The sequence below is a fragment of the Rhinoderma darwinii genome, chromosome 9, assembly GCF_050947455.1.
Source record: "Rhinoderma darwinii isolate aRhiDar2 chromosome 9, aRhiDar2.hap1, whole genome shotgun sequence".
NCBI classification, from domain to species: domain Eukaryota; kingdom Metazoa; phylum Chordata; class Amphibia; order Anura; family Rhinodermatidae; genus Rhinoderma; species Rhinoderma darwinii.
In genome coordinates, this window is record NC_134695.1 from 86609401 (window position 1) to 86621820 (window position 12420).

The window sequence follows — 12420 nt, forward strand, 5'->3', positions numbered from 1 at the left end:
ATATGTCCGATCATATCACACGACATCATTGACGTCTAGGTGAAGGTCTCAGCTTTGGCACCAGGACTCGGGAGCATCGAGGGATGCCTCTGAATGTAGCCTTCATTTAACTTCATGGCTTTAGGTTACAAATATTACATTGCTTGCGAGCAGCCCAGCAAATATTGTGTATGGTGCAATTACCTTGAAGGAGCTCATAGAAACTTCTTACTCCCTCAGATTGTGTTTTAAATGCAAATTGTCTTGTGTTTCTTACTTATACCGAGAGAGTCCTTTACCTTGAATTCTAAAATTATTCTCTGGCTCTTAATGAAGAGCTTGATGGTGCAATGTATAAATTGCTCAGAAGCTCTAATAGCTTTCAAAAAATAAGAAGCAAAATGTATAAAGAAATACATGGGGTGGGGTCATTATAATGATAGCACCTGCCTACAAATGAGTACCCAGCCGTTATGGGTGCAGAATGGAAGCCAATCTTTGGTTGGTCGCTTTGGACTACACCATCGGTTACTCCAATTTTTAGATATCCCCCCCAATATGGCACGCAATGAGAGAGGTCATAGTTGTTTGAAATTCATGATTCTTGAGGAAAAAGAAAGACCCAAAGGGGTAAAGAATGGGCCTATAACAAGCAATGGATGCCCCATTACTGATCTGTATTATTGCATTGGGTATGAATTTGACCCTTGAGGAGTGGATCAAGACCTCCCCTACCTCTTGGGCTTTATGTCTTGACTAACCTCAACTCCTTGCATAGAAAAGGGGACCCCAGAACTCCAGCACCCTATTTTTTTAAAATTATTATTTAACATAATAGGCAGAACTTCCTCATACACATTCCATACACCATAGGAGTTTGCATTCTAATTTCCCTTGTGGCTTAGAATTGCACAATTTTGAATCCGCAGAACAGTGCAATTGGACTGATAAAGAAAAAAAATCCTGGTCTTTTCCATAGATAACATAACTAGTCGGCCGTTCTTAACTAGTTATTATTGTAAAATGACCATCCAGTATTTCACCGGCTCCTGGCCACCTCCGATCCGGAGCGCAAAAATGAGACGAAATATATTTTGACTGGTTTATAAAAAACAACGTGACATAAAGTAATATTCATCTTTGATGAATCCAATATTCTTAGGGAATGATATTAGGCAGTATCTATTATATCTTTCATTGTGTTCCCATCTGCCCTTTTCAGGAGCTAAATTATGTGCATTAGTTCGTAAATGGGCTAATGCCTGTCTGTATTTAGAGGACTGCATGCCGTGAATATATTCTCTGCTTCAAGAAGTAATTGGTAATTACAATGGTCATTTAAGCAATCACTGTCTCTGGTAGATTCATGTCATTCTTAAAAATAACTAGCTCTTAACCTTTGACAGAATTCTACAGAAACTGTTCATCAACACCCACGCTTTGATTAATTTCACACATACACAAACCTGTATCAATAAAAGTGATGGTTTTACATTTGTTAACCAGAGTAATTTGCCTCACTCATCAAAACAGCTTAATATCAGGTATCTGTGAGCTCCAAATCTCATTAGTTTCATTTTATAAACAGTTTTATAGTACCTCGCCTTGATGAGAAAATACTCTATAGATCGCTTCTTTTTGCAATTTTTTTTTATATACGTTCGGCACGCGCAGGACGTCGTCGATATACCTCCTGCAGGAACTTTCCCAAGATCAGGTTCATACAAGGGCGAGAGTAATGCGATTGTTAAAGGGGGCATATCAATGAGGTATGACAATCCCAGCAGTTGAACCCCCTACGGCACACAAGCGGCGCTCGTGTAATGATATGGAGTCAGAGGTAAGGTAAGGGGTTTTGGCGTTAAAGCGCCCCGCAGAGGAATGGCGCAGTAAATAATGGAGCAGGTAACATAGATTAGAATAGTTCACAAGCTTAACTGTTACAATATGTACAGTTCTGAGCTTGGCGGTTCTCCACTTAAGGCACAGTCTCCTAGTTATAAGCAACTTAACAGTCCTAGTGGACTGGTGGTCAACACCCGTCCTGTTGTAATTCTTGGTACTCAAATCTGTCTTAGGGTATGTTCACATGGCAAACCAAAAACGTCTGTAAAATACGGAGCTGTTTTCAAGGGAAAACAGCCTCTGATTTTCTGCTGTTTTTTATGAATCAGGCGTTTTTTGCGGCCGTTTTTTGGAGCTGTTTATCTATTGACCCAATGAAAAACGTCTCCAAATACGGCTCAAGAAATGACATGCACGTCTTTTTACGAGGCACGAACGGCCATTTTTTTCATTGAAATCAATGGGCAGATGTTTGGAGGCATTTAGCCTCCGTATTTTTAGCTGTTTTTCGGGACGTTTACGGACCAAAAACGGCTGATTATAGGCCGTGTGAACATACCCTTAGTCTAGTCACCAACGCCCTGTTGGGCCGTTCTCTACTTCTTTTAGGAACCTTCTCTCAGGTAGACCCCACTTAGCTCTTCGTGGTGTACAGGAAGTTTGGTTGCCTCTTCCATCTATTCAGCTCTCACAGCCAAAGCCTTCCCTCATGCTGCCGACCTATTCCATGAACACAGCGGTCCACACAGCCGCTCTCTACGCAACCACTGCTGCAACACACTCACCCAGTAACCCACTTCTTATGTCAGGTTGCTAAACCTTACCCACTTAACTGTGTTACGCGCTTGTCGGTCACGATGCATGCAGAGCTCGCAGATCCACCCGGAGAGTGACAGTACACTCCTATACTGAGGAGCAGCACGCTACACACCACTCACAAACCTGTCACTCGCTAACTGCCTATGGAAGAAAAACACACAAAGAACCGATCCCTAAGGCCCTGTTCAGACTGAGTTTTTCGCAGGCGGAAAAATCAGCCTCAAAATTCCTTCAGGAACTTTGATTCAGATTTTGACCTGACTGCACTCTCTTTGCCATGTTTTTTGGGGGTGTTTTTTGATCATTGGCCACCGCAGGAAAAAATACACAGCGAAAACCGCAGAGACGGAAACGCAGAAGAAAGGGCATGTCGCTTCTTTTTTTTTAAAAAATGATTGCGGGAAAAAATGCCTCCGCCTCCCATTGAAATCAATGGCCATTTTTTAGCTTGGTTTCCGTGTCAAAAAGAGCGCTAAAATACTCCTTGTGAACTAGCTCTTAGAGAAACATCACACCAAATTATCGCATGGCATACCTAAAGAACGATTGCAATTATTTACACAGGGGTGTTCTGTCCACACCTCACTCGGCCCCTTGGCTATTATTTTTCTGTGTTGTGCCGATCCAGACAGGCCCATTGCAAAACGTCCCCGTATTCAAAACAGGAAAACCCCTTAAAAGCCAACTTCTCACTCTGACACCTTCATTGCGGTCCAGGAAGCTGAGATATGTGGGCTGTTTGATGGGGTTCTCACATTGTGGAGCAGCTTTAGCTTTTCTTTCCCTCACAGGGTCAAAAGGAAATTCCGTTTATGCCATCTTGATCTTGTAGAACCACATTTGTTTTAGTTAAAGAAAGAAAAGCTAAAGCAGCTCTACAATGTGAGGAACCCATCAAACAGCCCACATATCTCAGCTTCCTGGACCGCTGCAGAGTCCTAAAAGCATTTCCTTTACCTGTAGCAATGATTTCTTGTATTAAAATACTTTGGCCAAGGCAGAGTGGCACCCCCTCAAGCCCCTGGTACCCAGCACCCACCCATGCCCCACCAGCTCCTTTCAGCTTTGCACTTGGATTTAAAGAGAGAGGTTGAGGTTGAATTCAGTAACAGGTTTTGAGTGGAGTGAAGTCTTTTCATCTCCCATTGCTGTGCAGATATCGTTCTCTGTTATCAGCCATTTCAATGATCACTATACAACATATAAAATCAGTGCTGAGAACCTGCAGAAACAATAATTACGGCACTATTATAACCTGCAGGATCTAGTCTGTGTCTCTCCCGCTCTGCATTGAACCAGCCCTCATAGCGTTAACTGTCTCATCTATCCAGCAACGTCTCACATCCGAACAATATGACATTTCACTGCGGCCTTGTTGTCTATTGTTTTAGTTTCTAGGTCAATTAAAATGAAAAAAAAATTCTTTTCGGTTAAAAAAAAAAAAGTAGAAATATGTAATTTTGTTCTAACAGTAAATGATGGGAGTATTTTTTCTTTTTTTTTGGGAACACAACAGAATGACATTATCCTGTCCCAGACCTGCAGGGCAAATCTTTTTTTGCTGGAACAGTGAGTATGACAAAAAGCTTTCAAAGCATGAATAGATTCTGTGCTATGATCAATTTAAGACTAGACTATCTCGGCATGTTAATATAATTATGTGGAATTATACAACGGTTCGCATTACTGGGGTAAATCGCGCCGCATCGAGCCGGACCGGCCGCTGTTTTGCAAATTAAGGATGTGCAAATTGGAGGTGCACAGTAGTAATGGAATTGTAGAATACAGGGAGATTAAGGTTATTGTAGACTGTACATTGCAGTGGATTACATCTCAATATTCATCTCCTATTCTAGGTCCAGCCAATGCAGGTGCAGAATATACATAGATACAGAGCGTCATTGAACCCGTGCTCTCACTGCTCCCCAGCTCTAGTCTACGCTATGATAGCCCCACTTATTTCATTATTATTCTTGTGTTATTCAACAGCTCAACCTCTAGAGGGTGCTGTAAGCAGCAGCATCAGTGTACGGCAGTGGTCCCCAACCTGTGGCTCCCCAGCTAATGCAAATCTACAACACTCATCATGTCCTGACAGTCGCAGGTTGCCGAAGTTTTTTTAAAATCTGGAGAGCAACAGGTTTTAGACCATTGGTATATAGGATTTAAATTCCACCGAAAGTTCCATTTTGGGTGGGATCAGGCGGTATCTCTCAATCTTATCTGAAGTCTCTTCTTTCTTGGGGGATTCTCATCATGTTTCCGAGTGTGGAAATGTAGTTGTTAGACATTAGTTGTGGTTATACATAATAGTCAAACTTAACAAGCAGAGCTGCAGTGCAAAGCATGGGGAAGGGACCGATATGGACAATAAAGGAGTAAGGGCATACAAAACATTGAGGTAGACCATGTGACTACTACGAGGCCCCTAGAGAGAGCGAGCCCAGCCCAGGTTGGCTGAATAACTTGTTTTAATGGGGGGTGCTGGTGAACACGTGCAGCGACCCCCTCTCACAGGTCATATTAACAATCCCATTTTAATCTTTGCTATGTGGCCCCCATATCACTATGTACACCCCTGAAAAAGAAGTTTCAGACTACCTCAGACGCCAATAGACAATGCAGCCAAAACTGGAGTCACTAATCATAGATGTGTCCTAATCCCCTGAAGAAAGTAAATAGCAGATAAGCATTTACCGTGGGCAAATATCATTTATAGACCTGTTGCTTTAATTTTGCCACACAGCACGGTCCCGCTTCCAACTGTATCTGTGTCCCCAGGACGCAGATACAGTTCAATTCAATGCTGTAGCCTTGCTCCAGCATTCACTGTGCCGCGAGCGGCTCGGCGCAGGCAGGCGCCATGTAGTGACGTCATCTCGCCGGTCTGTGCAGAGTCACTCACGGCACAGTGCAGTGGAGGAGAAGGAGCTCCTTCACCTGTCGTGGGAACGGGGATAGGTAAGTAATTGTGTTATTATTTTTCTATTAGGTACATATGGGGACATTATACTGGGTAATGTATGGGACGGGGGGCTCCTATGGTAGCTGCTGAGGGAGCATTATACTGTATGAGCGGCATTATACTGTATGGGACAGCTATGGGGGGCATTATACTGTTGAGGTAGCTATGGGGGGAATTATAATGTGGAGGTAGCTATGGGTGGAATTATACTGTGGAGGTAGCTATGGGTGGAATTATACTGTGGGAGCATCCATGGGGCTGTGGGGCAAGGCGGCTAGGCATAGGCATGCGCAGGAGTCTGTTGGTGTTGGGGAGGTGTAAGGGGGTCCAAGCTGAATTCTTTCACCAGGGCCCAAGAGCCTTTAGCTCCGCCCCTGGTCACCACATCTGCAAGGTGAAATTACTAGGTCATGCCGGGGGCTTAGGCACCTGCCAGTCCATCTCTAGATCTTTCAGCCAGTAGAAGAGTGTAGAGTGGATAGCGGGGTACCACATGACCGCAGGATCAGTCACTAACCATAAAGTCACATATCTATGCATGGGAGCTGTATACACAAAACGGTGGAGTATTTGTTTATTACGATTTTTGGCATTTGGAGGACTAAAAAAAAAAAAGAGAAAGTAAAAAAAAAAAAATTTTGCAAAAGTATTAAACTGATTCTTATGATTGAAATACAAAAATATCAAAACCCCCCCCCCCTTACGCCACTTTTTTTTCTGTGCACATCCAACCAAACTGAATATTACCGCACCCATTCAACCTTAAAACACTGATAGCTTTCTGAAATGGTAACATCATAATAACAATCATATATTTCAAAAGGCAAACGTGTCATTAATATCCCAGCCAAACAGTTGCCATTAACTTGGAGAATGAGCGTCTCGGAAATGTTTGATTAAACCTGTTGTTTTTTTTCTTTATACATTCAATATACATTAACAGGTAGCAGAGATCTGCTCCGTCACTTCAGCTGATGTCTCATTTGCGCTTTGTTGTTCATTCGAATCTCCATATATGAAACATTTGACGTTTTCCCGGGAAATAAACCTTCCGCTGATGGACATGCAGAACAGCTTGTAGGTCGCTCCAGTTAAAAGGCAATTCCGCAAGAAATGGGCTTATTTTTAATTTTGACCATCGATGCACAATAAAAAAAGCCATTTGAATAAAGATAAATGCGGCCGTTGATATTTGTGGTAAATGTTTATCACTGTCGTCTTTCTCTGGGAACTGCCAGGCTGATGGCTTCCATGAAATGTAGAGTGCCAGCCACAGGGCATCCTGTGTATTTTACCCTACAAATTGCAGCAATTGTGAATTATTATGTTCTGCGTCTTCGTCATAAAAAGTTTGGAGCGTTGGAGATTTTCTGACAGCAGTTTTGTTCTCGGATGAGATTTCTCATAGAGCTGTGAGAACACTATGGATCGTGTATAAGGCTCAGACTACGTGGCAGAAGGTTCGGTTGAGCCTTATGCGCGTCGATGTACAGTAACGCCAATGGTCGTGGGCTACGATAGCACATGGGGTAACCAGTCCAGTGTCAGCACCAAGACAAGCTGGTAAGATCTTGGAGCCCAGTGCATTTGGAAGGGGCCACTGCATGCATAGGTATCCCATAAAATGTACCCCAAGTTAAAGGTGTCTATAGCAGACATTGCAGCAGCTCATGTTGTGATCTACTGACTGCTATAAAGAGCACTCGAAAGACCCCCTTATCCTTTTAGCTGACATTACTACCATGACTACAATTAAGATAGGCGGGCCAGTGGGTGAGACGAACAGGCAGATCGGGAGCCCACTGTGACCCTGTCACCCAAGGCAAGTCCAGTTCAAGGTATATGTGAGATCTTGGGTGACAGTTAAAGCAGGCACATAATCTACTCTACCCTCAGCTTGACAAGCATAGAATTGTTTTTGTAATCCAGATCACCATGGGCACACCCAAAAACCCAATGGACCTGACGTCTGCCCACGTTTGCTTGGTGTTGAGGCCAGTTCTGACCCAAGGGCCCTGATTGGAAAGAATGGGTTGGTTGACACTATGGTGTGGTAGACATGTTGCCATGGGGTTTTGGGCAAGTACACCGCCAAATAGTTGTAGCCTTAGGCAGAAGATACAATAATGGTTTTTGGGGAACGCTACTTGAAATGAAGGTTAAAAACTGACCAGTTTTGGGAGCCACTGGAATCGCCATATTCGATAACTTTGCTGGGTTCCACTGCTCAAACACAGCCGGGAGTCTATTCCTCAACCTGGATGCCCGAATTCTCTTGTTCGAGAACTTTGTCCTAAGAAGGGGCAGAATAAAAAGTTATCCTTATTAATAGCAGCAGTCAGGACTTTATAACACCCTGAGAAAACTGTTCCTTAACAGGAGACATGTAAGCCGGCCATAGACATGAGGGATTTATTAGCAGATCCGGCCACTGTTGGTGGGACATGGGTGCAGTGTTTGGCACATGCATGTAACCTGTAGGATAATGGGTGCAGTGTGCCAAATATTATGTAGCCTGTAGGATAATGGGTGGTGTGTAGGATATTATGGAGCCTGTAGGACCATGGGTGCAGTGTGTAGGATATTATGGAGCCTGTAGGACCATGGGTGCAGTGTGTAGGATATTATGGAGCCTGTAGGACCATGGGTGCAGTGTGTAGGATATTATGGAGCCTGTTGTACCATGGGTGCAGTGTGTAGGATATTATGGAGCCTGTTGGACCATGGGTGCAGTGTGTAGGATATTATGGAGCCTGTTGGATAATGGGTGCAGTGTGTAGGATATTATGGAGCCTGTAGGACAATGGGTGCGGTGTGTAGGGGATTATATAGCAGGTAGGATAATGGGTGCAGTGTGTAGGATATTATGGAGCCTGTAGGATAATGGGTGAAGTGTGTAGGGTATTACGGAGCCTGTAGGATAATGGGTGAAGTGTGTAGGGAATTATATAGGCTGTAGGATAATGGGTGCAGTGTGTAGGATATTATGCAGCCTGTAGGACAATGGGTGAAGTGTGTAGGGGATTATATAGCAGGTAGGATAATGGGTGCGGTGTGCAATATATTATGTAGCCTGTAGGATAATGGGTGCAGTGTATAGGGGATAGTATAGCCTGTAGGTTTATGGGTGCAGTGTGGCACATGGATGTAGCCTGTAGGGTTATGGGTGCAGTGTGGCACATGGATGTAGCCTGTAGGGTTATGGGTGCAGTGTGCGGCACATGGATGTAGCCTGTAGGGTTATGGGTGCAGTGTGGCACATGGATGTAGCCTGTAGGGTTATGGGTGCAGTGTGGCACATGGACAGTGGCGTAACTACCGCGGTAGCAGCAGTAGCGGCTGCTACGGGGCCCGGGGCTTGAGGGGGCCCGTGCCGCCAGCCGACACGCCCTCCCAAATGCCCGGTGGCGCCGCTAGCAGCCGTTATGGCTGCTACAGGGGTAGCACCGCTACTGTGGGGCCCGCGCCAACGAGCCTTACACAGGCACTCTCATGCCTGTAGGTGTCGCTAGCACCGGAGGGGGCCCCGGTGCTAGCGGCAGCCAAATACATGTATTAGCACTGAATGGCCGGGCATGTTCCGTGCCTGACCATCCAGTGCCTTACAATGACAATGATTGGCTAGCGGCGCGATGACATCATCGCGCCGCTTCCATGCTTGGAAGGTGCTGATTGGCGGGGCAAGTCATTCTGCCCCGCCAATCAGCGTCATTGGAGGACGCTCGTTCAGCTCCTGCAGACATGCTCAGAAGAGAGCATGTCTGCATCGCCAGTGAACAGCGTGGGAACCGGAGAATGTGAGTATGTCAACTTTATATATTTTTTTCCTCATAAAAATGTGAATGGCATTATCTATAGTGGGGGGGGTCTATCTACAGGGGGGGTCGTCTTTATGTGGGCTATTATATATAGGGGGGTCTATATGTGGGGCAGTAGCTACAGGGGGGTCTATATGTGGGGGTGGGGGCCACTATATACAGGGGGGTCTATATGTGGGCCACTATATACAGGGGGGGTCTATATGTGGGGCACTAGCTACAGGGGAGGTCTGTATGTGGGGATGTGGGCCACTATCTACAGGGGGGTCTATATGTGGGGCAGTATATGTGAGACACTATACAGGGGTGGGCTATATGTAGAGCACTATCTATAGGGGAGCTATTTTTTAAGGTACTTTCTATAGGGGTGGGCTATGTGTGGGACACTATATACAGGGGTGGGTTACCTGTGGGGCACTAGCAACAGGGTGGCTATATGTAGTGCGCAGTCTACAGGGGTGGGCTATATGTGGGACAATATCTACAGAGGTGGGCTATACGTGGAGCACTAACTATAGGGGAAGCTATATGTAGGGCAGCACGGTGGCTCAGTGGTTAGCACTATTGCCTTGCAGCTCTGGAGTCCATATGTGGGCACTATCTACAGGGGCTTCTATGTAGGTCACTATCTACAGGGGGCACTATCTACAGGGGGCACGGTGTGTGTGTGTGTGTGTGTGTGTGTGTGACAGTTATATTTAGAGGTGTTGAGAATTTTAACTTTGTTTACAGGTGCAGAAATGTTTTAAAAGTGAGAAGCTGAAGACATCTAAACGGAAAACTGCAGAAATGGGTCATGGCCGGGAGAAATCCATCATAGATGTCTGAACCGGAGTGAGAAGAAAAGAACTAGAATCTGAGACGTCACCGGTGAGTCACTTAATGTAAATGTTTATTCTGCCTCTAATCAGTATTGTAGTCACTGTATGATCTGCAGCGAGATGATGGTGGTATGATTTTTTTTTGTGAAACCGCATCTCCCAGCATATCCTTATCATTGTTTCGGCCATGCTGGGAGCTGTAGTTTTATGCCGTACAAACCTATGCGCAGTGGCGTAACTACCGCTATAGCAGCCGTAGCGACTTCTACGGGGCCTGCAGCATGAGGGGGCCCGTGCCACCCGCCGGCACGGCCCCTCCCATGGCCGCAGGCTCCGCTAGCAGCCGCTATGGCTGCTACAGCGAGACGCCACTGAAGGGGTTGTTCCTACAAAAGACATGCATCCCCTAACCACAGGATAGGGATACATGTGGGATCGCTGGGACGCCCAGCGATGAGGAGAACGGGGGACCGAAAGTCCCCCCTAAGTTCTCCATGGCAAACCTCGGACTTCCGTAGTCTGTCTGCAGCTCCATGGAAATGACTTGCGCACCGGTCGTGCTTGTGCGCATGCGTGACCAGCGCTCCTTTCATTTTTCTTGAACTGCGCAGACGCCAGAAGTCCGAGGTTAGTCATGGAGAACTTCGGGGAACTTTCGGTCTCCTTATCGCTGCCAGCGATCACACATGTATCCCCTATCCTGTGGATAGGGGATGCATGTCTTTTGTAGGACAAACTATAGGCCGCTTTTTTTTTTGGGGGGGGGCTGTATGGCGTAATCTACAGAGGGGGCTGTATGGCGTTATCTACAGAGGGGTTCTGTATGGCGTTATCTACAGGGGGGGCTGTATGGCGTTCTCTACAGGGGGGACTGTATGGCGTTATCTACAGGGGGGCTGTATGGCGTTATCTACAGAGGGGGTCTGTATGGCGTTATCTACAGAGGGGGCTGTATGGCGTTATCTACAGGGGGCTGTGTATGGTGCTATCTATAGGGGGGCGCTGTGTGGTGGAATCTATAGGGAGGCACTATCTACAAGGGGGGGGGGGGTTGTGTGATACCCAGCAGAGGGGGGGGGGCCCAGTCAAAAGTTTGCTATGGGGCCCAGTCTTTCCTAGTTACGCCCCTGCACATGGATGTAGCCTGTAGGGTTATGGGTGCAGTGTGTGGCACATGGATGTAGCCTGTAGGGTTATGGGTGCAGTGTGGCACATGGATGTAGCCTGTAGGGTTATGGGTGCAGTGTGGCACATGGATGTAGCCTGTGGGGTTATGGGTGCAGTGTGGCACATGGATGTAGCCTGTAGGGTTATGGGTGCAGTGTGGCACATGGATGTAGCCTGTAGGGTTATGGGTGCAGTGTGGCACATGGATGTAGCCTGTAGGGTTATGGGTGCAGTGTGGCACATGGATGTAGCCTGTAGGGTTATGGGTGCAGTGTGGCACATGGATGTAGCCTGTAGGGTTATGGGTGCAGTGTGGCACATGGATGTAGCCTGTGGGGTTATGGGTGCAGTGTGGCACATGGATGTAGCCTGTAGGGTTATGGGTGCAGTGTGGCACATGGATGTAGCCTGTGGGGTTATGGGTGCAGTGTGGCACATGGATGTAGCCTGTAGGGTTATGGGTGCAGTGTGGCACATGGATGTAGCCTGTAGGTTTATGGGTGCAGTGTGTGGCACATGGATGTAGCCTGTAGGGTTATGGGTGCAGTGTGGCACATGGATGTAGCCTGTAAGGGAGGGTGAGGAGGATGTAGTATATTGGGTGAGACCAGTATGGTGAGTGCTCTGCCATCGCATCACTTTAAACGGCCAATCAGCTCAAATACGTATACTGTTAAATATACAGGTTCTCGCATGACATATATCTCATTGTTCAGTTCCATTTAATTTTACGAGATATTAAAAATTGCATTTCATTTGTAATTACATTTAAATTGTCTGCATATTACACATCGTCTCCATCACCTCTCACTGACCACAAGTCAACCATTGCAGCTATTTCCCAATTATCAGACATCATTTCTAATTCATAGCAATTTCCAGCACCTAAAGAATCCTCCTATCATTAATATTACTTATATACAATAGAAACCTAGGGCCTAACCAACAGTATGCTGCTGAGCGATTGTATCCATCCTGTGTGATACTGTCTGCTGAGCTGCTGTAT

General features: G+C 46.0%; 1 protein-coding gene across 1 annotated transcript in view; it reads right to left on the minus strand.

Moving 5' to 3' along the window:
• The window catches only part of ZNF536 (zinc finger protein 536), a 575107-nt gene extending 567221 nt beyond the window's left edge, over positions 1-7886 (minus strand). Inside the window, exon 1 of the mRNA XM_075838400.1 lies at positions 7780-7886. The gene's annotated coding sequence lies outside the window, so the exon portion shown is untranslated. The remainder of the gene's footprint in view (positions 1-7779) is intronic.
• Between the last annotated feature and the right edge of the window lie 4534 nt (positions 7887-12420).